This window comes from Magnolia sinica, chromosome 4 (genome assembly GCF_029962835.1).
Source record: "Magnolia sinica isolate HGM2019 chromosome 4, MsV1, whole genome shotgun sequence".
NCBI classification, from domain to species: domain Eukaryota; kingdom Viridiplantae; phylum Streptophyta; class Magnoliopsida; order Magnoliales; family Magnoliaceae; genus Magnolia; species Magnolia sinica.
In genome coordinates this window covers 4,040,617-4,067,981 of record NC_080576.1, presented here as the reverse complement: position 1 = coordinate 4,067,981, position 27,365 = coordinate 4,040,617, and the positions used below count along the sequence as shown (strand labels likewise).

The window sequence follows — 27,365 nt, the reverse complement described above, 5'->3', positions numbered from 1 at the left end:
AATCAAATACTACGGTTAAAATTTGTAGCAAATGGTTACCAATCAATAGCTTTAAATATATAGCTACGGATTAAATCCGTAGCTAAATAACTCATAGCTAAAGCTAGGCAAAGATAGGACCAATCAGAACCGAAGGCCAGAATCGGGTCGGATCAAGTTGGCCCGGTTAGATCCGACCGTGTATTGGATCGAGTTCCGATCAATGGTCAATCCGGACCGATCCGCACAATATTTATTCAACACCATTTCCTGTAATGTTGTCCACTTGAGATTGGGATATAATTAATTTTTTGTTTAATACCATAAAATGATCTAGAAAAATAGATGGATGGCATAAATGAAATAAATACATCATGGTGGGGTCCACAGAGCACCGACTACCAGCCATTGGCTAGTGGCATGGGGAGTAGCCAATTCGTCTTCTCACCCGTGGCCCAAGGTGCCTTGAGCACTGAGCTCTCTGACAGAAGCGGATTTCAAGCGAAAGCCTTTCACATGAAGTTCCTACGTGGGATGCTAGGTGGGTCCCACCGTGATGTTTGTGATAAATCTACACTGTTCATCCGTTTTGGGAGCTCATTTTAGGACATGCGGCCAAAAATGAAGTGTATCCAAAACTCAAGTGGCCTGTACGAGAGGAAACAATATAGATTCAATGACCACCTTCCTCGGTTTTCCTTCTTGTCCGGCACACTTGAACTTTGGATCCACCTATTTTTTGGTATCGTATCCTAAAATGAGCTCTCGCAACTGATGGATGGTGTAGATTTCTTGCAAATATCACTGTGGGCCCACATAGCATCCCAATGCAGCCATGTAGAAAATCCTCGTTCCAAGGAAAAAAATCTGGACGCGAATTGGTAGGTATACCACGCACTAGCCCAGCTGGTTTGGCGTATTGACGTCAGCAAGTTCTGTGGGTCCCATCATGAGGTATGCATTATATCTAAACCGTCCATCCATTCGGCGAGCTCGTCTTAAGGCTTGAGCTGAAAAATAAGACAGATCTAAAGATCAAGTGGACCACACTGCAAAAAGTAGTGGGGACTGAACGTCTACCATTGAAACTCTTTTAGGGGTCAAGAAGATTCGATCCGAACCATACCTAACCCGATCCGACTCGATTTTCCTGACCAAGTCGGACTCGGTTCGGGTCAGGCCAGTAGTGCAACGGATTGGATCGAGTCAGAGGACCCGGACTTAGTCCCGGATCAGATCGAGTTCCGGTCAGGCATTGAAAATTTCAGACCAAGTCGAGTTGGGCCCAATCCGGTCCGACTCAACTCGATGCCCACCTCTACTCATAGCTATCGAAAATCCGTAGCCATAGAGAATCTTTCTCAACAACAACAACAACAACAACAACAAAATTAAAATAAATAAATAATTAATTTACACCAGTCTATGTAGCTAACGTACCTTGGTTAATTTCAATGATCTCCTTGTTGCAAAAATCAGAAATGTTAGCTCTCAGTCTTGAGAGTTCTTTCACACTTCGATCTTTGCTAATAAAAATCAGAATATTATTATTTAATCAACATAAACAAAACCCAATAAACCATTCCATATTAGCATACAACAATTGCCATCATTTCAAATGCTTGAATCCTGAAACACAGCCACCAACAAAACAAGAAAAGAAAAAAGAGTTAAAAAGGAAAAGAAAACCCACATCATATCTTCATAAAACAAATAAATGCTTAAAAACATAAAACACCCTTTAAAATGAGGAAAAGAAAAAAAGAAAAAAAAGAAGAAGACTAATTCATATCTACACAGCTGGATTAGATCTTTCTGTGATCAACTGTCAATGGCCAAACAAATTGAAACAATTCAAAGAACTTCAATTTATCAATCACCAAAGATGCATCATCAATGAAATGTTTTTCCATTAAAAAAAGAAAAAGAAAGTGCTTTCCAAAAGAAAATCTACTAAGATCATCAATGAAATGTATCTAATAGGGAAACAGAGCTTGTCACTAGATATAGAAAGTACAAATTCCAAGGTTTGATTTATTGGCTATACTAGAGTTCACATATTTAAAGGAGAAAGGAAGCTAAAAGTGAGAAAGCACATGATGAACCGTACATATTGTTGGATGGCAAGACTAAGATGATAAGTGCAAGGACTTTGGAGTTGCCATTAGATGATAGAAATCGCCCTTCTTCAAGTCATGCCACAGTAATCTCCCATTCTGATGGTCCTTCACAAAGAAAATAGTTGGATGAAACTCAAAAGTGAAGCAAATACTAATTAGCTAGATAAGGGGACTACATGTGTTGGTTTCTATACACTTAGCTAAATAGATCGTTTCTCAAATTTGAACACTCCAAAGATAGTGATTAACTAGAAGAAACCGCCGACAAGTAGAGCATGTGAGCCATTGCTATACTTTTCTAAATCATGTATGCTTAGAAGCATTAGATGGATTGATCATCTGTAACAAGGAGGTCCGTGTGAGAAAACTGCCAATGCTGCAATAAATCAGATAGATCAGTGTACCTTGAAACAAAGTGAAAAATGAATATTATCAATAGAAAAATGTTCTTACCTGCAAACATGGAGAATACAGGGCACATAGGCATTGGAATGAAACTTCCAACTGCAAAGGCCAAAACCTCAGATAGACTAGCTAGTGTTATAGACGGTCCATCCATTTTTCCAACTGATTTTATGGAATGGGCCCAAAAATAAAGCAGATCTGAATCTCCGGTGGACCACACCACAGGAAACAGGGGTGATTGAACGACCACCATTAGAAAATTCCTGATGACGATAAAAGTTTTGTATCAAGCTGATATCTTTGTTTTTGATTCCTTGATGCAGGTCTATGTGACTTTATCAACCGGTTTGATGGCAAATAAACATTGAGTGGGCTGCATGAAGTTTTTAATGGTGGGCATTCAATCACAATTAGATAATGCCCACCTTGACAATCCTCCATCCTTTTGGCACCTCAATGGATGGGCTATGGACCAAACCTCCATTGAACAATCATATTTATCTAATCAGTGGTCGGTGGTCATATGCCCATTGTATGTAGCACTTTGGTCCTTTTATTCCCTCTGGACAATAACAGCAACGATTCACATTCACATTCTAACCGTAACTTAATAAGACGGGGTACCCATTATTCTCTTTATTTTGAGAAGTATTTCTTCCCGTGATATTTATAATACAATCTTCCTGTCTTAAACAAGATACCAAAAAAAAAAAAAACATCTTCACCATAGATTCAATACTAGAACAATATATATCTAATGCTGCTTAGAAAAATATTAAGCAGTTTTATTTTATATCGGAATCTTCTTCATTGTAACTACTAATCTAATCTTAGTAGTTACTAAGGTAAGATGAACCTTCACCTAACAATAAGGCGTATTTTGTCTTTGTCGCTGAATCCCGACCTCGAGATATAAGTCTCATATAGCATGCATTTCTGTGGCAATGTCTCTCATCTCCATTCGTTCCCTTGGCACTTCTGCAGAACACGATATACCAACTCTGACCAATGAAACCAAACAATCATGCATCCTATTTCTCAAATTGTTATGATTTTCACCGTCTTGAGTAGCTTCAGCATCTTCTAAGAGAAGTCTCGGATCTATGATCTCCATTATGTTTTTTCATAATTTAACAGAAGAATAGAAGAACTAAACATAACCAAATGGAGGGAAATAAAAAATATCAGCTTGATCTAAAAATTTTCTGGCCTCGGGAAGTTTCGGCATTTAATCCCCATCATTTCCTATGGTATGGACCACTTGAGCTTTGGATCTGCCTTACTTTTGGGCTCATCCCCTAAAATGAAATAACAAAATGGACACATGCATCATAGTGGGGCCCATAGAGCTTTGACACCAGAAACAGCTTGCTGGTGTTGAGGTCACCAGCCAAGCTATGCCCCTTCTTTTCTGAAGCGGATTGCGTCCTACCTCTGCCATCTCTACCCAGGAACAGGCAGATCTATGTGGGGCCTACCATGATGTTTATTTTCCACCAACCTCTTCATAAGGTCACACAGACCTAGATGAAGGGAAAACACAAACATCAGCTTGATCCAAAACTGTTATGGCCCTCAAGAAGTTTCCAAGGATAGGCGTGGCTTTGTGGGCCACAGAAGTTTTAGATCAAGCTGATTTTAATGTTTTCCCTCCATCTAGGTTTATTTGACTTTATGAACAGGTTGGTGAAAAATAAACAGTCTAATTTGACTGATTTTGAATATAAACAGTCTGAATAATGACTGCTGATTTTGTTCTAGACGTTAGAACCAAAACTCTCTTCCACCACCTCTAGAGTTTCACAACTGAGACACAAGAAATCTGTATGAACAAACGATTTCTGTATGAACAACTACCCCTTATTTTCAGAAATGACCTACTAGTGTAAATAAATAAAACAGGAGTCCAAAAATTCACCCAAACAGGTAGATGTCACTGAAGTGTATAGGAAAACCGAGAGAGAGAATTTACCTGGATGACAACAATGTTATGCCTCTTACTATCAGCTTCTCGACGAGCAAATAATTGGATTGTTAGGATGCGTGTGGTAACCTACAAATAAATGGTTTTGAACATCAAGAGATTCATGCCTGGTGGAGAGAAAAAAATCAGAAGTAGGCAATAATGGGAATATGAACTAATACAGATGGGCAACAGCACTTACTCAAATGATGATGGAAATCGTGTCAGTCCACTAAATGGGCACCAGTGAACTTTCCGCGTTCTGTTGAGTCAAGTTGAGTTTCTTTCAAGTCTTGACTAAATTGATTGTTTTTTCCCCCAAGTCTTGATGGTATATGATCAGGTCGACTTGATTGGGTGAAGTTGAGTTTTCATGTTTAGGCAAGGTTACTACCATTGAATGTACATGAGAGCCCTTACTAGCAATGTCAATAACCAAAATACATCTTATTATTTATTTTTTGGGGGATCATCATTTTCCAACTACTTGTATGAGAGTTTCATTCAAGCAAAAATTCAGAATCTTTCTGCTACCAATATCAGGCTGCAATTTTCAGACATCGTTATTTTCCAATTTTGATGCAGTTTAATATGTATTTGTGTAATTGTACAGGGATATTCTAGCACTTGGAAGCATACAAATATACAATAGAAGGCAAAAATTAGCAGCAACTCCCATTGAGGAAAGTCTCATTTATTTTTATTTTTTTTAAAGGCAACAAACTGAAAATGTATTGAACAAAAAGAGATCGGCAACAAAGGACGAGAAGAGAGAAGAAACAAAAAAACAGAAAAAAGAGGGGCCCATCTGCTACGATAGCAGAAGGCACCTAACCACCTAAAAAGCTAAAATCCACCAGCCCATTCAATCACCAATTTTTTAGCCCTAGAACCCACAGACTTAACAGAAGAAGAATTGTTGAAGCATCTGCCGTTCCTTTCTTTCCAAACAGCCCACCAAATGGCGAGGATGGCCATGCGCCAGATGGTAGTCTTCAATTTCCCAAGCTTGAGACCGTTCCAAGCAACTAGCATGTCAGCGGCAGAGAAAGGAGAACACCAATTGACAGAGAAGCACTAACAACATTCTGCCAAAATGGAGGAAATGAAAGAACAATGAGCCAACAAATAATTCACAGATTCCGCCTGACGCATACAACACAAACAAATGACAGTCTGCATGCCTCTCTTAGCCAGATTATCAATGGTAAGAATTCTATTGCGACCCACCAACCATCCAAAACAAATGTATTTAGGGGGGACTTGATACTTCCAAATAAACAATGTGGTGTCACACTGAGACTGCATAGCTGGATATATGAAGGAATAAAGGGACTTAACAGAGAAAGAGGCAGATTTCTCCAATGGCCACGCGATGTTGTCAGGCTGGGAGGGAATGATCGTTGATTTGGAAATGTATTCCTAAAGATTTGTGTACTCTATTGCTTCGCTTTCAGAAAGATTTCTGATACATCTGACATCCCATACTATATGCACTAATGCAGAGTAGCAACATCTGTTAATAAGACTTTGTCTGGAGCGAGGCGGTAAATTAGAGGGAATAGAAGTCGGAGGGGATTTTCTCCAATCCATATATCTTTCCAAAATCGAATCAAGGAGCCGTTGCCCAGCACATAACTACTATTTTCAATTACCGGTTGTTTGGCTTTAAGAATTCCTTGCCAGACATGAGAGGCCTTATAAAATGAAGACTCCCTAGGCCACCATCCTCCCTGTGATGAACCATATTTCCCTTTAACTATCAAGACCCATAGAGCTTCCTTTTCAGAAGTGAATCTCCAAGCCCATTTCCCCAACAGTGCCAAATTCATGAGATTGAGATTCTTGACATTTGCACCACCTTCCTTGAACACTTTGCATACTTCTTTCCACTCAAGCAAATGAAACTTCTTCTGATTTTCCTTCCCAAACCACATAAAGTCTCTTCTAATCTTGTCAATACACCTGAGAACCGGCCCTGGACATCTGAACATCGTCATAAAATAGAGGGGGAGGCTAGAGAGCACTGATTTGATCAACGTCAGACGACCACCCAAGGATAAATACCTAAATTTCCAAGAGGCCAGGTATTTCTGAAATTTTGTAATGACCCCATCCCACATACACTTTGGCGGAGCTCCCATAGAAAGGGGCAGACCAACAAAGATTGTTGAAAAAGACTCAACATGACAACCAAGAGATTCAACAAAATTCTGGAGAGAGGGCATAGGGACATTAATACCAAGCAGCTTCGATTTGCTCATGTTGATTCTAAGACCCGAGACTACTTCAAAACAACGCAAAGTAGTGAGAAGGTTATCGATTTTATCATCTAAGGCCTCAGAGAATATAAGTGTGTCGTCTGCAAACTGGATGTGAGTGAGGGGATCCGCCAAGCCTGGCATCGCAATGCTGCGAAGAAGATTATGCTCCTAACCTTTCTTCAGCATTTGGGACAGAGCTTCGCCAACGATAAGAAACAGGAAAGGGGAGAGGGGATCACCCTGCCTCAATCCTCTCGAGCTTTTGAAAAATGGGAGACACATTTAGAATGATGGAAAAATGGGCCGACCCAATACACGCAGCAATCCATTGTCTCCATTTTACCCCGAAACCGATCCGAGCTAACATGTACAGAAGAAAATCCCAGTCAACATGAGCGTAGACCTTGGCAATATCCAACTTACAGAATATGCCTTGAGACTTTGACCTATGGCACGAGTGGAGAACTTCATTAGCAATAAGAGCTCCATCCGTGATCTGTCTTCCTTTAATGAAAGCATTCTGATTAGGCGTTATGAGGGTTCCAATAACTCTGGAGAGCCGAACAGATAAGACTTTCGCGAGAATTTTATTAGGACTTCCAATCAGACTGATCGGCCTATAATCAGAAAAGAAAGAAGCAACTGCCACCTTCGGAATGAGAGAAATGAAAGTGGCACCTAGCCCCTTCGATAATCTGCCTCTAAAATAGAATTCCTGGAGGAAAAGAAGAACATCCTGACGGATAGCATCCCAGAAATACTGATAGAAGCAAATCGGAAATCCATCAAGACTTGGGGACTTATCCCCACCCAGAGCAACCACGCTGCCTTAACCTCTTCTTCTATAAACTGGGACTCCAACAGGTCAGCTTCAGCTTCCTCCAATCTGCTGAAAACAATGTTGTCAAGGCCCGGACGAACCCAATTATTAGACGACAGAAAATCAGAAAAGTGAGAAATGGCGAGCTCCTCGATCTCCCTCTTATCCTCTATTCTGTTCCTGTTTTCGGATATGCTGAAAATGGCCTTAGATCGAGCATGCATATTGGCCATATTATGAAAGAACTTACTATTTTTGTCCCCCTCAGCAATCCATTTAACTCTAGATTTGATCCTCCAAAAGGCTTCGTCTTCCAGGGCTTTATTCGAGAGGATCTGAATGATGAAAATTCGCCTGGATAAGAATTCTTTCGACATCGGGACTCCTTCAGAATCAGAATCCATTTTCTGGAGTTTGGCAAGGAGCGCTTCAACTTTTGCTTCTCGCTTAAGAGCTTCCACCTGACGCTATTCCTTAAGCTTGGATTTGAGAAGACGGAGTTTGCCGAAAAGTTTGTGACCCGCATAACCCTCCACCTGGAAAGACGCCCACCAATCGATAATCTTCTGCCGAAGACCTTCTATCTGAACCCAAGAAGAATTGAACCTAAATGGTTTCGGACCCCAGTTGTCTTCTTCTACACTTAGAAGAATAGGGCAGTGATCTGACGTGGTGCACGACAGAGCTATTTGTTTGGCCAATGGAAAGGTCTCAATCCATGCAGGAGAGACGAGGAATCTATCCAGCCTAGATTGAATAGGAACTGCACGGCCGTTGGTCCAGGTGAATCTAGCACCCAGAAGCGGCAAATCAATCAACTGTTCACTTTGGATCCATTCGGAGAATCGATTCATAGTAGAGGAAGGTCTTCTTCTTCTGGAGTGATCCTCCGCAAATCAAGTGACATTGAAGTCACCCACCACACTAGACGGCCCTGAAAGAGACGTCTGGCCTGAGTTAACTTGTCCTAGAAATGAGCCCTAAGAGAATCATTGTTAGGTCTGCAAATAACCGAAACAAGACATCGAACAGAAGAAAACTTATCTTGGACTGCAACCGTTAACAAAAATGAGCCTCTGGATGAAGATATGAGGACCCATTTGGACGATTTCCAAGCGATAAGAATTCCCCTAAGCTCCCCACCGCATCGAAAGAAAGCCACTTAGCATCCTTTGCCCTCCACGGGGTAGCCAACAAACTGTCCGTAAAACGAGGAACCTTAGTCTCCTGAAAACAAACTACATCAGGGTCTTTTCTACTAAGAGAAGCTTTGAACAGGCTTCTTTTATGTTTGGACCCCACCCCCCTGACATTCCAAGAGACTATCTTCATTGGCTCACTACGCTTCCCTGGTTGCCCTATCTCCTTGATTTGGTCATCGAAGCTGAGGTAAATCCTGGAATGGCTTCAAGTCGTTGAAGCTCACTAGAACTTGACATCTTGGCCAATTGCTTTCCTGGAGTTCTACACTTCGAAATAATGCAATGTAGTCCTCCAATCTATCTCCAAAAGACAGACTGAGGGACCTCCCCACCTTGCCTATAGCTTCTCTTATCCATTGTTTCTTCTAAATCTTAGCTAGCAGATCGGACTGATTCATTTCTGATGTCGACGGATTAATCTGAGAGTCAGCTATCATCTGCAGGAGTTCCGCCATGAGAATGTCAGAAGATAGATTATCTTGAAAAAGCGTAATTGGGCCCATCTTTAGAGCATCGACTGGAGGGATAGAAGAGTTCGAAGGGGATAGGGGAGAAGAGAATTAAGAGTGATAATCTGAGAGACTGCAAGTGGATAGGGGAAGGTCAGACGATTCGACATCAGGGTCAAACTCCAGAGATTGGTTGGAAGAATACATTGGATTGATGGTAAGAGATGATGAAATCGCAAGACGTGGAGAAGGGGGTGAGGGAATAATGGGAGGATGAACGGATAAGGAGAGGTTTGAATGATTCGGATCCGGACCCGACCCGGATCCACTATCCCAAAAGCGCGAAAAGAGGGGTGGTTTGGATTTCTGCCACCTGTCCAGAAACCGGTCGCGTTATTCCCTCGAAACCCTCCTATTCCACGCGTCCAACGTTATGTATCGAAGAAGGAGAGAGTGATGGGCCCTTAAATGCAGCTGACTGAGATCGCTGATAGGAATGACTATTAGCCAGCTGCACCTGGGTAATAGGGGGATTTGTTGAATTATTTCCCGGATAATCGGCTGCTTGTGTATCCGACTGCCCGATCGTAGTCACATGCAGGCCACGCTTCGAAGGCTCCGAAGCCATCATCATAGCACACGAGAGACGAGGGGGAGACGGAACAAGAGAGGGCGGCCGAGACAGCTGAGGGGCTCCACGTGGCTCGCTTGAAGCAGGCACTCGGTCGATTCGTCTGCTGGTGGTGTCAGACTTTCGAGACGAAGCTCCACTGGAGCATGGAGAATGTGCACCTTCTTCCAAATGCAAATGTTTCAGCAATGGCTTTAGCAAAGAGCCTTCCCTCACCTGCCAAAGATCGCCCCACCGAGGAAACGGATCATCCTGAGCTTCCATAATGACCGGAAAATCAACAGATAGATCGTCAACTAACACCTTCACCGACGATGGCGGAGCAACACCTTTCTTCCTTCTAACTCTAACTCTGATTACCCCAACCTCCTCCCCGAGTTTTGTCTTCGCATCCAATTCAAGGAAGGAGCCAAGATAAGCAGCGACAGCAATAAAAAAAACTCGTTATACCATAGTTCCAATGGAATGCCCCAAACCTGATACCACACATTCTCCATGCCAAAGATCGAGAAATCCTCCCATCTCATAACTCTGGTGACCGGCCCTCCCGAATGAAGATGACCAGCCATAAGAAGCATTTCAAGGTTAATCCCTGGACAGACCTTGAGCCATAATTCATTGTATCCCAACGGTTTAATGTTATAATTTCCTGGATGAAATCCCGTAGTTTCTGATATCCAATCCCTCACCTGCGACAAAGAAGCACCTTCTTTATAGACAATGATCATCGAATCCTTAAGATCGTCCTTAGCCTTGCGGAAATTCACCATATTAACCGTAATGGGAACGTCCATCCTAGAACAGAAAGGATCGGAAGCAGGTAATGAGCACGGAGGAGTAGGGGGAGTATCAGATATAAAGGGGAGAATGAAGGGGCTATCCTGATGTTGATGTTGTTGAAGAAGGACCTCCTTGAAAGAACGAGCCTGCGACACGGAGGAGGAGGAGGAAGAGATGGGGGAGGTGGAGGAAGGATGGGCTTGGGTTTATAAACCTTATGGGCTGTGGGGTGAGGCTTGTGGGATGAGATGGGATTGGGTCCGTATCTAGCCCTCTGAACTAGTAACGGACACCCCGCGAACTTCACTCCATGCAACATGTCGACAGCTCGAGCTAGCTCTGCCTCGGATGACATGTGGACTAATGCAAAACCTCTGTACATACTAGTATTCCGATCTCTTGGCATAACCATGTCCATGACTGCTCCAGCACGACCAAAGACTCTTTCGATGTTGAGAGGGAACCAACCCTTCAGGAATCCTTTCACAAACAGAGTTGGTTAAGCAATGCGATTCCTCGCCAAAGCAGCCACAGGAGAGCTTTTCCGATGATGAACCTCCTACCATTCCTTCTCGTTCGGGTCGACAGCATCGTCTTCAACCGAATGAGGGTCCGGCCACTCTACATTATTGACTCCTCTGATTCTCAAATCTGACCCAGAACCCTGTGTCTTCCTAGATTCATCAGTTGATGAATCTCCCCACCGTTGTTTGAGACCTTCTTTCCTCGTTAACATCGTACATACGTCGATTACTTTGACATTGCCCACCCTACTAGTTTCCTCATCGGCGTCGTCGTCAACTCTCGTCGTCGTCAACACTCGGCATCGTCAACAGCTCTCGGCGTCGTTGGCAGCTCTCGTCGTCGTCAACTTTGAGTTTTCAAAGGGAGCAATTTAATCGAGAGTTTCCTTTCCAAACGTTGCAGAGAGACATGGCAGAACCTTGTTTACTGTCTTCTTTTTCATAACCTTGTTCAAACGTTGCAAAGAGACATGGCAGAACGTGGGCACAACCTAGAAAGTCTCATTTATTATACGGATAAGATAGTCCAATCGAAGTAAAATTTCATTAGGGGTGAACTGAAGGATGAGCCCATGGGATTCCTCGTTCGGATCATCATAAACATGTGCCACGTGTGTGGTACACAAGCTGGAATCGCGAATATGCTGTGCTTCCAAAGGTAGGGAATCCATTTTAAAAAGGGGGCAGAATTATTGGTTTTGTAATCCAAACCCAATGCCATAAAGTTCTTATGGAGCCTTACATTTTCATCAAAATAAGACCAAGTTAATAAAACAAAAAGGAGAAACTAGAACGAAATTAGAGCTTCTTAAAGGGTTTCATCTTAAGGAATTTGAAACAGGCCTATTATGAAAAGAGAGATTGCATTTCTCCATTTCCAATGGCTGGAATTCCTCAAAGGCCCCTTATGAAAAGAACAACAATCTATGGATGTTACCATATTTTCTTGGCATAGCTTTTGCAAGTTTCCTTGTTTTGTTGTTGTAAGGAATATATATTCTCCTTTGAGCCCTGACAATAACAACAAAGCCCCATGAAAATTCTAGAAAGAAAATAGAAATCAAAGAAATGATGCTCATAATAGAGCTCCAAACTTTTCACCTGCATCTGTCAATGCATATATAGGATAAAGGTCTACAACCTGATTGCTATCAACACCGCTAGGCATCTAGGTGGCATTATTTTTCTACAAAAAAGGAAATCAATGAAAAACACATATACCCAAGAGCATGGCATCCACCATTAAAAATAGTATGAGAAATTAGACCCATTAGCCTACACTTCCTTCCACCACCATAAACCAAATTGATTTTTCTCTCAACCTGGAAAAACTGGCACATACATAAGAGAAATGAAGCCAGACAGTAAAAAATACCAATTTAAAATGCTACTAGCAAAGCAGAATGGAAAACGTACCAATCACTTTCATAGAGAATGACAACATCTGCAGTGGCAAGGTTGATACCCAAACCAATGTATCAAGTAAATGCAATTTTGTTTGAGATGATGCATAACAGAAAAGACCAACAAGTTGCCTTCTCACCCAAAAAAAGACCATTCGTTTCAAAAGGAAAAAATAATAATCTGAAATGGGTCTTTTCTCTGTTTTGCCTTACTCTTGAGAGGATTTGTGAGAAAATGAATGAGACCCATTTCAGAATTTTTTTAAGAAAAAGGTGAATACACACACTCCAACTGCATTTATAACTAGAATTTGGTGAGTCTTCTAATGCAAAAAACAATTCATTGAGCAGGGGATGACAAACATAAGGGGAAAAAAAGTGTCCTACAATCTGATTGTAGCTCAGATTGGGAACACATGTTTTTAGATATCCTTGTGCTAATAAAGTTCCCTGTCAAACAAGAAAAGACCATCCACAAGAAAATGTATAAATTGAAGAGACGTGTCTTTCGTATGCTATCAAATGAAACTAATATAAAAATAAATAAATGAAACTTGCTTGAAGATTTTGAGATAGAAATTACATTTTTTTTCTGCTGCAGCAAGACAGGTTACATAAGAGTGCTGGCGGAGTGTATTGGTGAATGTCCCATTAGACAAATGATAGGAAAATATATTTTGGAGCTTTGGGGACCTCAAACTTCCTCAGCTTCTCAATCAGCCATTCTTTTCTTTTAGCCTGAGATAGGAACATAAAAGAAAGTTTGGTGGGGATTAGTCCTCAATTAAAGGAAAGTTTGGCAGAGAAGATGATTCAAAAAAATGTGTTAAACAATAATACTTATCAAAAAAATGAAAATAAGAAATTGCATATGTAAGTAATAAAGAAGTCTAAGTAAAAGAAGTTGCAAATGTAAGAATACCACAGAACTTGAACTGTAAGGTTCAGATGACAAGTTAACCAAAATGAAATGTGCTAAACAATTAGAAAGAAAAGTTTAAAGCTTACAGTAAATTTTATATGGACAAGCATCGACGCAGTAAGATTTAAAGAAGTGAAGTCCCCTGTTACATAGGAAAAACCAGAAATGAGTAGATCCAATCATAATAAAGGTAAAGAGACCACACACACACACACACACGAATTTCAAAGAGATTTTGGCCTGATAAGCCCAAATAAATCAGTAAAAAAATTGAGCTCATATCCAGTCCTAGGCCCCACTCCTTGAAATCTGACGATACCTGAAATAAAGGAAGCTTAACTTGAAGACTCAAGCATGCTTCATATATTCTTGGGTATGTGACCTGCTGTGGATGGACCACACTTCCCAACCCTCCCAGATTGAAAGCCGAATGTGGACCATTGCCACATTTCACTTCTAAACTGTCACTTTGCAAACCAAATTATTGAGAGCTTATGATGGCCCTATCCAGGAGAATTTTTCAGGCAACGGTCCTTCCAAAGTGGGGCCCAGCTGACAAACGATCTAGATAACAGAACATTACACAAACTGAAAATGAGTATGCTGCAGGTCTTGGGGCCAAGGATCAAACAGTTCATCTGCATTTCAGTTCTAGGATAAGGAAATGGAAAAAACAAAATTAAAAATTAAAAACTGAAAATGAGAATCCAGTGCCCTATTATGGAGCTCATTTTCAGTTCGCCTACTTTTCAGTTCTAGCATAAGGAAATGAGGAAACCCAACAACAACACCACACCCCCAAATACCTGAAACATGGGATTAGGCTCTGTAGAAGCATTCATTAGAATGTCTAGAACTGATGCTGAGACCTGCAAAAAAAATAAAAAATAAAAATGGAAGGATATATACAGAGAAATGGTCAATGAATTGATGAAGGAGCGAGAGAGAGGAGATGAATGAAATGCCTGAGGAGAGCCATGAAAACGAGTTGCTTCTTCTTCCTTGTTGGGTCAAGAGCAGAAGCTCCATTGGTGCTGCTGCTGCAGCAGTAGAAGCGTCTGAGGAGCAGAGCAGAAGCCATCTGCTTCTTCTCCACTGATTAATAAAAAAAAAATCAAGAAATCTGATCCTTCACTGGAAGTAAGAAATGCACGGACGTTGGGATCGGAGACAGGGATTGGATCTGAAGGAGGAGAAGGAAATGGAATTGAGAAGTATTGGCCTTTGGTTCATCATCAATGATGGAGACAAGATCGGAGAGGAGATCGAAGCAGAGCAAGGTGTCTGGAGGCTGCTGTGGTGCATAAGCTACTATCGATTCGAGCTGGGCGACTAAGACTCCGAATCTGGAGAGAGGGACGCTCTCCCTCTCCACCTTCTTCGCCATCCAACCAGAGAGAGAGAGAGAGAGACAAAAAGAGAGAGATAGAGAGAGATCGAGCAGAGACGAAGAGGTGCAGAGATAGAGAGAGAGAGAGAGAGAGAGAGAGAGAGAGAGATCGAGCGGAGAGGGAGAGGCGTAGAGGGGAGAGGGAAAGGGCCGAAAATGAGATTAGGGCAATCGCATATTGAATTAATAGGTACCCTTTGCTGGCGGCCGGCTTTGGTTCCCGCCCGCAAAGGGTTCCACCAACTGCCAGTTTTGCCCTCCCATCAGCTAATGTGGTGCGGAAGCTACTATCGATTCAAGCTGGGCAACTAAGACTACGAATCTGGAGAGAGGGACGCTCTCCCTCTCCACCTTCTTCGCCATCCAATGAGAGAGAGAGAGAGAAGCGGAAATACAACGGAGAGAGAGATAGAGAGAGAGAGAGGTAGAGAGAGATCGAGCGAAGACGAAGAGTTGCAGAGAGAGAGATCGAGCGGAGAGGGAGAGGCACAGAGGGGAGAGGGAAAGGGCCGAAAATGAGATTAGGGCAATCGCATATTGAATTAATAGGGGCCCTTTGCCGACGGCCGGCTTTGGTTCCCGCCCGCGAAGGGTTCCACCAACTGCCAGTTCTGCCCTCCTTTCTTGTAGTGTGAATCCCATACAGCTTGTCTAGAGTCAACGCTGACTTGGCCAGCTTCACCCAGATGAATCACCCTAAGTGAGGTGAGTCACACCAATTCAACCCTGACTGCCCTGATTTGCGACTCAACTCAAGACACGACAAGTTGGTCCAAGCTAATGGGTCTTAAATTCGCAACAACGAATTCCATCATACAACAAGGCCCATTGACATGAGTATCTTTATGCTACACATGCATGTTTGAGTGGGAGCTGCTCACAAGTCTCCATTCTTCTCATACAAAGGTAGCCCACTTATTACTAGACTAGGCAAGTGTGCTTAGCCAAATCATTCATCCTAACCTAACCTAACCCGTACACCCACCCTAGATTTCAAGCCTAGCCCAGCTACGGTGCCAAGTTCAAGGGCCAAGCCCTAAAATGTGGGGCGCTCAGCCCAAGCTGAGAAATGCTAAGTTCAATGAGGCCCTGATGTGGTGAGATTTCATTGGTTTAGCCAGTGTAATGTCGGTCAGGAGTATTTGTTTCACCTACTACTTTCAAACATGATTTAGGTAGCTAATTTTTATAATTCATGTGGCTCAATCAAATCTTGCCACGCCAGGGCCTTATTGAACTCGTTGTTTCCCGCCTCACCCAATCTGCTTCCGGAAGCTGATTAGGTGCAATCGGGATCCAACCAGGTGAGTGTGGCCTTGACCATGGGTCTAGTGCTATGTATCCATTAGGTCCATCAAAGTTTTGGCAGCTCATTTTAGGACATGTTGGAAAAAATGAAGTAGATACAAATGTCAGTTAACCCGCCTCTACAACCTACTCCACTCAGGGGAGCAAGAATACAATTACATCAAGAGTCCTAATTCTACAATCCATTCCTTATCAGAAGGAGCACGAATAAAATCAGCCTATTCCAAGACCTAGGACTTAGCCCTCTTAAAATCCTTGGCCTAAAGTTTGGGAAGTTACATCAAGAGACCTAATTCTACAATCCATTCCTTATAAGAGGGAGCACGAATAAAATCAGCCTATTCCAAGACCTAGGACTTAGCCCTCTTAAAATCCTTGGCCTCTAACAAATGCAAGTTTGGGAAGATCCTATGCACACACACCCCACCCCCCACCCCCCACCCCCAAACAAATAGCATGCATCACAAGTCACGACTCCTTCCCCTCCCCGATATAAAAAATAAATAAATAAACAAGGAAATCAATGGATTCTTGCAATCTCTACTTGCAGGAATCGTTGTTTGCCTTAGCAATTATTTTCAAACCAAAGGGGTGCACTTGGATGTGCTGCATTGATTTGTGGAAGTTATAGGTCTAGTAAAGTTTTTTTAAGGGAATTTTACAGAAAAATCACCTAATTAATATGGAATTTACATTCAGGTACCTTTTTCAATAATGTTTTCACAAAGCTACCTCCTTAATCAATATAATTATCATTCCACTACCTTCCGTCACCGCCACCATGTGAGCAAATGGCTCGGTGACTCGGGTGGGCCCTACTGTGATGTTTATGTAAAATCCACCCTTACCACTACGTGTGTCACCCCATGTTAGGCCAAGGGCCGAAAAATCAGATCCATCTGTGATTCAGTGGATCACATGATTGGAAACAGTGTACAGGGCAACACTCACCCTCCAAACGGTTTCCATTAGTGTGGCCCAAGAGAATCACAGATTGGTATGATTTATGGTCCGCAGGCCTGATTTTTTGTGTGGAATTTAATGGTTGGAGTGGATTTCATATAATTATTATGATGGGCCCTATAAAAAGCAAAGGTGGATGTCTCCCTTCCAACTCTTTCCTTTGGTGTGGCCCACTAGAATCACAAGTCAGCCTCTCTTTTTTTTTTCCTCTAGGCCTAACATGGGACTAAACGTCTAATGGTCAGAGTGGATCTTACATAAACATCACGGTAGGCCCCGTCAAAATCAAGAGCGGCATCCCATGCAATTACAATTTTTTTCCTAAATTATCTCTGTATAGTTGGAGGTAATAGTTAGAGCGACGCAGGGACTTGATTTTTGGTGGGGCCCACTGTGATGTGTATGCGAAAACCACTCCGGCCATTACATGAGTAAATCCCATTTTGGGACCAAATCCAAATATCAAGCGGACGTGATTCAGGTGGGCCAGACCAAAGAAAATAGTTAGGAAAGAGCTGTCCACCCTTGATTTTTGTAGGGTCCACCGTGATGATTATATGAAATCTACTCCAACCATTCGATGCCACCAAAATTTAGGACTAATGCCTAAAAATCAGGCCCATCCGTGATTCAGGTGGGCATACCAAGGGAAACAGTTTGGACGACGATCCTTGGCCTGTACATTGTTTCTAACCATGTGGTCCACCTGAATCACAGATGGGTATATTTTTGGGCCCATGGCGTAACATGAGGTGACACACCTAGTGATTGGGATGGACTTTGCATAAACGTCATGATGGGACCCACCCAAGCAACTAATCCATTTGCTCGCATGCCCACCCCACTGCCGCTAAAGAAATATAACGAAGGTAGTAGAATGATAATTATTTCGATTAATGAGTTACCTTTTTGAAAAAGGTACACGAATGTAAATTCCATATTAATTAGGTAGTTTTTTTCTTTTTTTTTTTGTAAAATTTCCTTTTTTATTGATAACAAGAAGTTTATTAGGAAATGGAAAATGATACTCTGAAGTTGGAAACTTTTCAAAAAAAAAAAAAAAAAGATACTATGAAGTTGGGGAAAAAAAAAAAACCCACTATCCACAAGGTTTGAAAAGACCTCAACAAGGTATTGCCTTCAATAAGCTTCACTTAGGAGATAGGATATGAGCATGATAAACTGTACTGGGAATGCCTCCTGACCACCTCTTCCACCTGCCGCCATGGATAATTGGAAAAAGAGCTCATCCACCTTGAAGCATTGGAGAATCACCTTCCATTACAGGAGGCCCATAAAAGTTGCAAATGAACTCTTTCACCTGTTCAGAGAAGCTCATTTTCAGTTTCATTAAAATCAGAAGACCCCGCAGGTCCTGAGTCTTGACAGAACCCCAAAAACTCTAGAGGAATCACAAATGATCCCCACAACTCCCACCTGACCCAGATTACTGGCCCGGCTACCATCAAAATTTAGATGAAGAGAGCCTTCTGGAGGGTGATTCCATTCAGAAACAGGAGTTTCTGCTTGCATCACATCATCCACTACTTCCAACCATCCTCACTTGAGATTGCTAATGTGGACTGAAACAAACTCTTTTCGAAATTAAAGTGCAAGAGATGGGTATGAGTCTATTAAAGGGAAACAAGCAAACCATTGTTCAGCTACTTTTGATGAAGGAATGTGAGTGCAATTTGAGGGCCATTGCCTGTGTATGAATGCTGGGGAACAGTAATTCTTGTCATCTTTCTTGACAAAAAAGAACCTTCACGATTCAATTCAGTTGTGCATCCAAACAGGCCATAGATGAATTATTGGATTCTGATGCATCATGAATAGCATCCTGATATGCCCATCCCATACAAGTTTAGTTCAGGGATCCAGACTTGATCTGATGGCTCCCTTATCCTTTCATAAATAGCCAACAAAATAGACAGCCATGAAGAATGAAATACAGCAAATGTCTAGAAAAAGACCAAAGATTCGATGATGAGGGAAGGACCTCCAGTCCAGGAGTCACCGTCTAAAAATGAGGCCGTTGGCTCGATGGTCTGGATCTTCGAACAACAGCCGACACTTGTACATAATGAACACATCAGGACAACTGCTTACGCCATTGATGCATCCGGGCCCTGATCATTCATCCAAAGTTTTTGAAATCTTCATGATCAGCCAACCACTATTTAATTATTCTTGCAGGTGACTCCGATATCATCAAAACACTGCCTGGTGACCAGTAACTGGAGTTTGGTAGTAAAAATAGTGTTTCATTGGTACCTCTCTTAGAAGCAAGATTAATTTTGTCATTGGAATGAGGCAGTGTGTGGTTTTTCATTTTTGTTTTTTATTTAATTTTGCATATCAGATCAACTTAATAAGCATATAGTAATGCTTTAGATTCACATCTTATTGTTGACAATCAAAGACATGAGTGTGCGTGACTGGAGTTGGAAGGTCAAATTTAAGTTTAGTTTGTTTGGGATGCCGGTTTCTTGTTGAATGTTGAGATTTTAATTTTTGGTTTGGGATGAATCTCCTGTCGTCTCCAGTTGAGGTTCCAAATGGTGCCTAATCTAACACATACATACCACCAAAATAGGCCAATGTGGCATTTTTGAGTTTCAAGCCGTCCATAATCTCTGAGTCCTAAACAGCAGGGTTACTCTTTGGGTGGGCCACAATGTTTCTTAAATTTATGGCTTGATCACTCCAAAAATTTTAGGGGATTTGTTTCTTACATGGGCGGGCATCTTGTCTGTTGGGCTGGCTCACTTGATTGATATTCCTTGTTTCACACGTGCCCACCAAGCATGGGAGCAGAAACTTAATTTACCCAAACTTACCATCCATTTCAGTTGAGTAAGTGCACATTCTGGTGGAAATGTAGTAGTCTAAGATCTTAAGAAATGTTCCAAGTGGGCTCCACGAATAGGTGAACTGTTCACAAATCAGTCCATTAAACACATTAGGTGGACATGCGTGCAAAAGCAGTGATCTCTGATAAGTGGATAGGTTTTATTGCTAGGCCTGGTCACTTAAAAATCTGATGCATTGGTTGGATCTTCTACCAAGAAGCTATGAATGGAGATACATGACCTGATTTGAACGACTTCACAACAAAAGCGCTTAGAAGAGTAGCAAGAAACTAGAACAACAGCCCTAATATTAGAAATATCATGCACTCAAATCTCTTCTACTTGGAACACATGCACAACTTTGAGACTGTTCATTTGTTCCATACGGTGACTAGGCCACCTGCTGGAAATTACAGCCGTTAGATCATCCAAACCGCCTGATCAGAGGATTTTTTTTTTTTCCCCCGCTGAATGTGAGTGTTGACTGCTGTGTGGACAGTTTTCTTAACTGCGCACTTGTAGTCCTCAAGAATCTCCAATAAATACCTTGGCCCTGATGTGGCACTAGTTTCAGTCCAAATAGGTCTGACCAGCTACACCCTGATCCATAGCTCAAGTGGTAGACTGAGTGAAAGATACCTCGTTTCAACATTGAGGTCTTGGTATTGATTCCCTAATGGGGGTGGCTAACAGTGAAGTGGGAACTGACAGTGAATGTACTAACAAGCTAACTAAAAAAAAGTCTGACCAGCCGGTCCAGATTTTGGTTTTTGCTAATCCATGTTTCTAGGACGTTTCAACAACTGGACCCTCAAAAAATCCTGACTTCAGCTTGTGCAATCCAAAGTGTTTTCTGGCCAATGCAGTGTTACCAATAGATACTAGCCTTCTGTAACCACTCGTAAGGCTGTTGCCTTCCCCATTCTGTCTGACACTGTCAGAAGCTCTATAGCTTGGGGTTCAAATAATCTGAAAACCCTTAACTCCAATTTTTTTTAGTTCATTCATAAAGGCTTTGCCTAAGACTAGGGCTTTCAATGAGCCTGGAGTTTTTTAATAGGGCCAGCAAGACATGCACAAGCCCAAACAGTACAAAATTTATGCTGAAGCAACCTTAGGCATGGCCAATTGATCGCCCTATCTAAAAGTTCAAAAGAAAATTTGTTAAATACAAAAAATGCAATGTTAATTGCAGACTATTGAGAAAAACTCAACCGAACTCCCATCTAACTTTTTAACTCGAAGGTAAAAACATTAGAAAAACAGTGACGGAACTGGTTTCTTATCAACTATAGACAAAATCCACGGAGTGGATTTCATTGGACAGGTTTTAAAAAATGAGTCCCAAATTTCTAATGTTTAGTGTCTGGGTTTGCACCCTACGGGGTTTGGGTGGGTTTGCTTCCCACAGGCACAAGTTTGATTCCCCTGCCCGGGATTACATGATGCACATGGTTTGCATGTGATTGCTTGTATCTGCAAGTATTAGTCTCGCTTCAAAATAAGGCAGGGATGCCTATCGCCACACACATATAGAGAGAGAGTCATCCTCTCCTATGCACCGGTTCTCGTGAGAGCTTGTGAGAACTTCTTGAGAACTCATCTCACGTGATATGAGGCAAAAATCTGAACGGTCCATGTGATGCAGCGCCCCATGAAACCCCTGGGGCCCAAATTTCGCCCAGACCCAAAACTCTAGTGGGCTGTAAGAGAGAGAGAAATCAAAAGAGGAAATTGTTTGCATTTGCCACGGGCCACCAAAGTTTTGGATCAGGTAAAAGTTGAAAAGTTGAATAGCTCACTAATCCTATTTATTCAATCTGTGGAGATTTCTGTAAACCATTTTCTGCAATTTTGACAGAGATACCAAGAGCATATGCCATTGAGGGGGAAGCAGATTGGCTGGTGTACCACACACCACCAATCTAGTTGGTGGCTCCGAGTTGTACAAACGGTTTAAAGGAGATTAAAGTTACGTTTTAGATCATGAGCCTAAAAATGAGTCATATCCAAAGCTCAAGTGGACCAGACCACAAATGGCAGGGACAATGATTCTCGAGGATCATAAGCCGATGATAACATTTATTTTCCATCCAATCTGTTCATAAGGTCACACACACCTAAATGGAGAGTAAAAACAAATATCATATTGATCCAAAACTTCTATGACCCCCAGAAGGGTTTCAATGGTAGACTTTCAATCCCCCACTACCTTTTGCAGTGTGGTCCACTTGATCTTTGGATCTCTCTTAGTTTTTGGCTCAAGCCTTACAACTAGGTTGCCAAACGGAAGGATGGTTTGGATATAACACATACCTCATGATAGGACCCACAAAACTGACGTCAACACACCAGCCAGGTCGGTAGTGGGTAGTACAGCAGCCACTCCACTTCCCATTAGATTAATGGCATCCAACTTGCATAGCTTTTAGGATTTAGGAAGATATTTCAACAGAAGAGATGGCATTCTACTCCATGGCATTTTTGGCAGTGGCATGAACCCAAACATAGATCACATGCGTTTCTAATCTAACATGAGACACATTTGGATTCCTTTTCTTCAGTGGGCGGGAAAGCATTGTCCAAAACTCCAACAGCACCCTCAAACAATAGGACCCAGATTATACAGAAATCTCTTTAACTGCCCAACTCAAACTTCCCAGCACTTCTCTGATATCCACAATCTTTGAATGCGAAAAATCTCCAACTGTAAACTTCTCCACCATTCCCTGAACTTCAATCAGGCTATGCCCGGGCTCCTTCTTCACGCCACTACCCTTCAGCATCTTCCTTGCCTCTGCAACACCATCCCACTTCCCATCCAAAGCATACAAGTTCGATAACAGAACATAAGGTGAACTTGTCTCTGGCTGAAGCTCCAAAAGTCTCCGAGCCACCCGTTCCCCAACCACCACATCTCTACGCAGCCGGCATGCAGAAAGCAAGCTCCCCCAAATGACCAAATCGCCTTCAAAAGGAAAGGTCTGCACATACACTTCAGCCTCCTCCAAACACCCAGCTCGCCCCAACAGATCGATCAAGCAAGAGAAATGCTCAACCTCAGGGGTAATTCCATAAATATCTTTCATACAGTCAAAATAAGCACGGCCCTCGTCCACTAGCCCTGAGTGATTGCATGCTGCTAGAAGTCCAATGAATGTAACGGAATCTGGCTTAATCCCCAATGCCTTCATTTTCTCAAACATTTCAACAGCTCTCCTCCCATGGCCATGATTCCCAAACCCAGCTATGATTGTGTTCCACGAGACAAGATTCCGGTCATGCATGCCTTCAAATACAGAAATTGCATATCCAATGCAACCACATTTGGCATACATGTTCACAAGTGCATTACCAACTCCAACATCCAAGTCGAACGTAGTTCGCATTAGATGACAGTGAATCTGACCTCCATAGCGTATTGAAGCAAGACCTGCACAGGCAGACAATGCACTAGCGAGAGTGAAATCATCAGGTCTTACACCAACAGCTCTTCCCATTTCTCCAAAAACTCTCAAAGCCTTGGCATGATCGGCACTATGAGAACAAGCAGCTATAAGGGTATTCCATGAAATGACATCTTTCTCTTCAATTGATTTGAATGCTTTCTCCACTTCTTCGATCGAATTGCACTTTGAGTACATGGTTAAAACCATGTTGCCAATAGAAGGGGTTGTGTGGAGCCCATACTTGATAGCTTGGCAATGGATTTCTATCCCTAACCACAAATCTTCCATGCTGGCACAAATCCCCAACACACCCATGAAAGTAAACCGATCTGGAAGGACACCTTGTTGGTGCATGAGTCTGAACAGCTCCATACCTCTTTCTAATTGCATGTTCTCTCCAAATCCTGCAATCATTGCATTATAAGCGACGGATTTCGGTTCGGGTGTAGTGCTAAAGATGGAGAAGGCATCGGCACAGAGACCACAGTTCATGTACATTGACATAAGTGAGTTGGAAACGAAAGAAATGGATTCATAGCCAGATTTCAGTGATTGGGCATGAACCTGTTTGCCCTGGGACAAGGCTGAAAGGCTGGCACAGGCACTGACAATGCTGGCATAGATGTATTCATTGGATTGAATTTGCATCCGAGAAAACAGGTCAAGAGCCTTTGAAGGCTCACCAGCCTGATCATAACCGGAGATCATGGCAGACCATGAGACAAGGTTTCTTTCAGTCATATCGTCAAAAAGATAGCGTGCATTGCTGATATAGCCGCACTTGGCATACATGTTGAGAACATGGTTAGAGAGGTAGATATCAGATTGCAGGCCCATCTTGATGATAACGGCATGGAGGGAGCAGCCGTGTCTGATAGCTTTGGTCTTGGAGCAGTGGTGCAGAAGCCTGCCTAGATTCTGCAAGACCATCTCAGCACATGAAAGTTATCACAGTTGCTGCAGCCATTAACGGTATGAAAAGAGGACCTCACCTTCATTTTCCTGTTTTCCAAGCATCAAAGCCCACTACCTGCAGGGTCATCTCCACTACTTCCATCACCACCTTTAATAATCCATTGACATGCGGAAAGACTTCTCTTTATTCCACTCTTCCAGAAGCATCCATACATGGAGAGGGTACATGGATCATCATGCTACTTTGTATAATGCAACTCATGCTGCAAAAGACCCATGAATCAAGAAACAATCAAACATCTCTAACAATCTCATCTAAGATAAAGCTGACACATGTAGTTAAAAACTGCAGGTGCAGTGTGTGAGGGCCCCTTTGGATAACCACTTTCAGCAACGTAGGAGATGTGCTCCACCCGAATAAACATTGAGCAGAAAAGAAGCCACTTTTGATTTGGACTGAGAAAGTGGGAAAGGTGATGCCGCTTAAGTCCCGTTTGGATACCACCAGATAAGTCACATTTTTAACTGACAGCAGTAGATAAATAACTTATTTGAGATAAGTAAGTTTGGTTTATAATCAATTATAAGTATTATTCTTTTTAAACTTAAAGTTACTTAGGCCTACTTTGGATACCACCAAATAAGTTACGTTTTCTACTTAGAATAGTAGATAAGTGACTTATTTCATATAAGCTTGTTTTACGATTAGTTATAAGTAACTTTTATATTAAAAGTACATGATCACTATGGTTAATTTTTTAAGGTTGTTTTACTTTTTTATAAATTACTGAAGAGAGGCATAAGAGAAGTTGATAAGTATGTTGCTTGTCAAATATATTTATCTTCATAATAAGTATAAACTAAGATGGGAAAAGGTTCTATGCAATGGAGCTCACAAGAACTTCCCATGAGGTTGAGCTGTGTAGGCCCCACCGTGATGCATGTCGAACATCAACATCATGCATTTGATGGGTCCCATTTAAATTAAATCAACAGTAGAGAGACCTCAGGTGGGCTATACCATCTAAAATCATGTGAAGACATGCCTAAAACATATAAAAGTACTTGGTGGGGCCCACTTAAAATTTTGATGCATCTTAAACTTGGTCTGACCCTCACCCAAGTGGGACACACATAATGGATGGGCTGGATTTGTGAAAAACATCTCGGTGGGCTTAGCAAATGATTATGAATGTTTTAATGGAGGGTAACCCCTCTTAGTTTTTGTATGTGGCGTGGCTCACACAAGTCAGGGATTGACTTGATTTTTAAGATCTAGGCCCATCATGGAATGGTGCAACTGACTATTGGGGTAGATGTTCGACACGCATCATGGTGGGCCCACACAACTCAACGTCATGAGAAGTTCCTATGAACTCCACCACATAGAACCTTTTCCCAACTAAGATAAGCTGCTTATTCAACTTAATCTCAAGCAACTTATTATCCAAATGCCTCCTTAACTCAGTTGTGGAGGGTCACTACTGAATCTCGGTCCTAACCTCTGGCCTGGCCTAGCCCTGTCCTGAATCATGCTGAGAAGGCCATGCATAGAGCTAGGGTTTTTTTTTTTAAAAAAAAAAAAAAAAAAAAAAAAAAAAAAAAAAAAAACCCTTAATTTATTAAAGGTTTTAAACTAGTTTACTTGAAGAAACTTTTTAAAGGCATTCTCCCCAGTCAATTAACATGGTTTTAAGACTCAAATGAATCGCATACAGCTTGTCTAGAGTCAACTCTGACTTGGCTAGCTTCACCCAAATGAATCACCCTAAGTGAGGTAAGTCACGCCAATTCAACCTTGACTGCCCTGATTTGCGACTCAACTCAAGACACAATGAGTCGGTCTAAGCTACTGTGTCTTGAATTCGCAATAACGAATTCCATCATACAACAAGGCCCATTGACATAGTATCTTTATGCTACACATGCATGTTTGAGTGGGAGCTCTTCAAGCCTGGCCCAGCTACGGTGCCAAGTTCAGGGGCCAAGCCCTAAGTTGTGGGGCGCTCAGCCCAGGCTGAGAAATGCTGAGTCCAGTGAGGCCCGGATGTGGTGAGGTTTCATTGGTTTAGACCGTGTAATGTCAGTCAAGAGTATATGTTTCACCCACTACTTTCAAACATGATTTAGATAGTTAATTTTTATAATTCACGTGGCTCAATCAAATATTGTCACGTGAGGGCCTTATTGAACTCGTTATTTCCCGCCTCACCCAATCTACATCCAGAAGCTAATTAGGTGCAATCGGGATCCTGCCGGGTGAGTGTGGCCTTGACCATGGGTCCAGTGCTATGTATCAATTAGGTCCATCAAAGTTCTTGAAGCTCATTTTAGGACATGTTGGAAAAAATGAAGTAGATACAAACGTAGTTAACCTATGGAAGGGCTTGGGCCATTGAAAACTTCATGTGTGCCACGAAATTTTTAGATGAAACTGTTATTTATATTTTCCCGTCATTTATGTTTGTGCAGCCTTTTCATCAGTCTGGAGACTCTGGACATCAAATAAACATTACGATGGACTAAGGAAGTATTTAATGATGGGCATTTAATGACTAATGTCTGCTTGGTGTGAACCACTCGAGGTTTGTATCTTCTTTCATCTTGGGTTCATGCCCTAAAATAAGCTTAAAAAATAGATAGCCGGTGTGGATATACAATACATACATCAAGGTGGCCCCACGGTTACAGCTTAGCCAACCTTGCTCGATCCAGTGTCGCACCAAATCCACGTTCCCGCTCTCATACCCGACCGCCCCGGAAGCGGATTGCATGTGGCACCGGCCAGATGGATATCCCTCTGGCACGGCGTGGCCCAAGCTCTGTGTGTCCCCACCGCAATGTATATGTTATATCCACGGCGTGCATCTGTTTTTTCCGTTTATTTTAGGGCATGAGCCCAAAAAACGATGCACGCCTAAAGCTTACCACACCACACAAAACAGTGAGAATTGAAATCCACCGTTGAAAACCTCTTGGAGCCACCGTGATTTTTTAAAAAAAAATAATTTCCCATCCAACCT

General features: G+C 42.1%; 1 long non-coding RNA gene and 1 pseudogene across 1 annotated transcript; both read right to left on the bottom strand.

Annotated features, from left to right (window-relative positions):
- The window catches only part of LOC131241983 (uncharacterized), a 33,062-nt pseudogene extending 8,219 nt beyond the window's left edge, over positions 1–24,843 (bottom strand).
- Positions 1,615–19,273, bottom strand: LOC131242197 (uncharacterized). The gene is made up of 8 exons (XR_009169535.1): positions 18,246–19,273; positions 14,269–14,557; positions 13,782–14,026; positions 13,549–13,604; positions 13,124–13,278; positions 2,276–4,557; positions 2,090–2,204; positions 1,615–1,804 (listed from the first exon to the last, which is right to left on the bottom strand). It is a non-coding gene; the product is annotated as an uncharacterized LOC131242197 (long non-coding RNA).
- Positions 24,844–27,365: the final 2,522 nt, after the last annotated feature.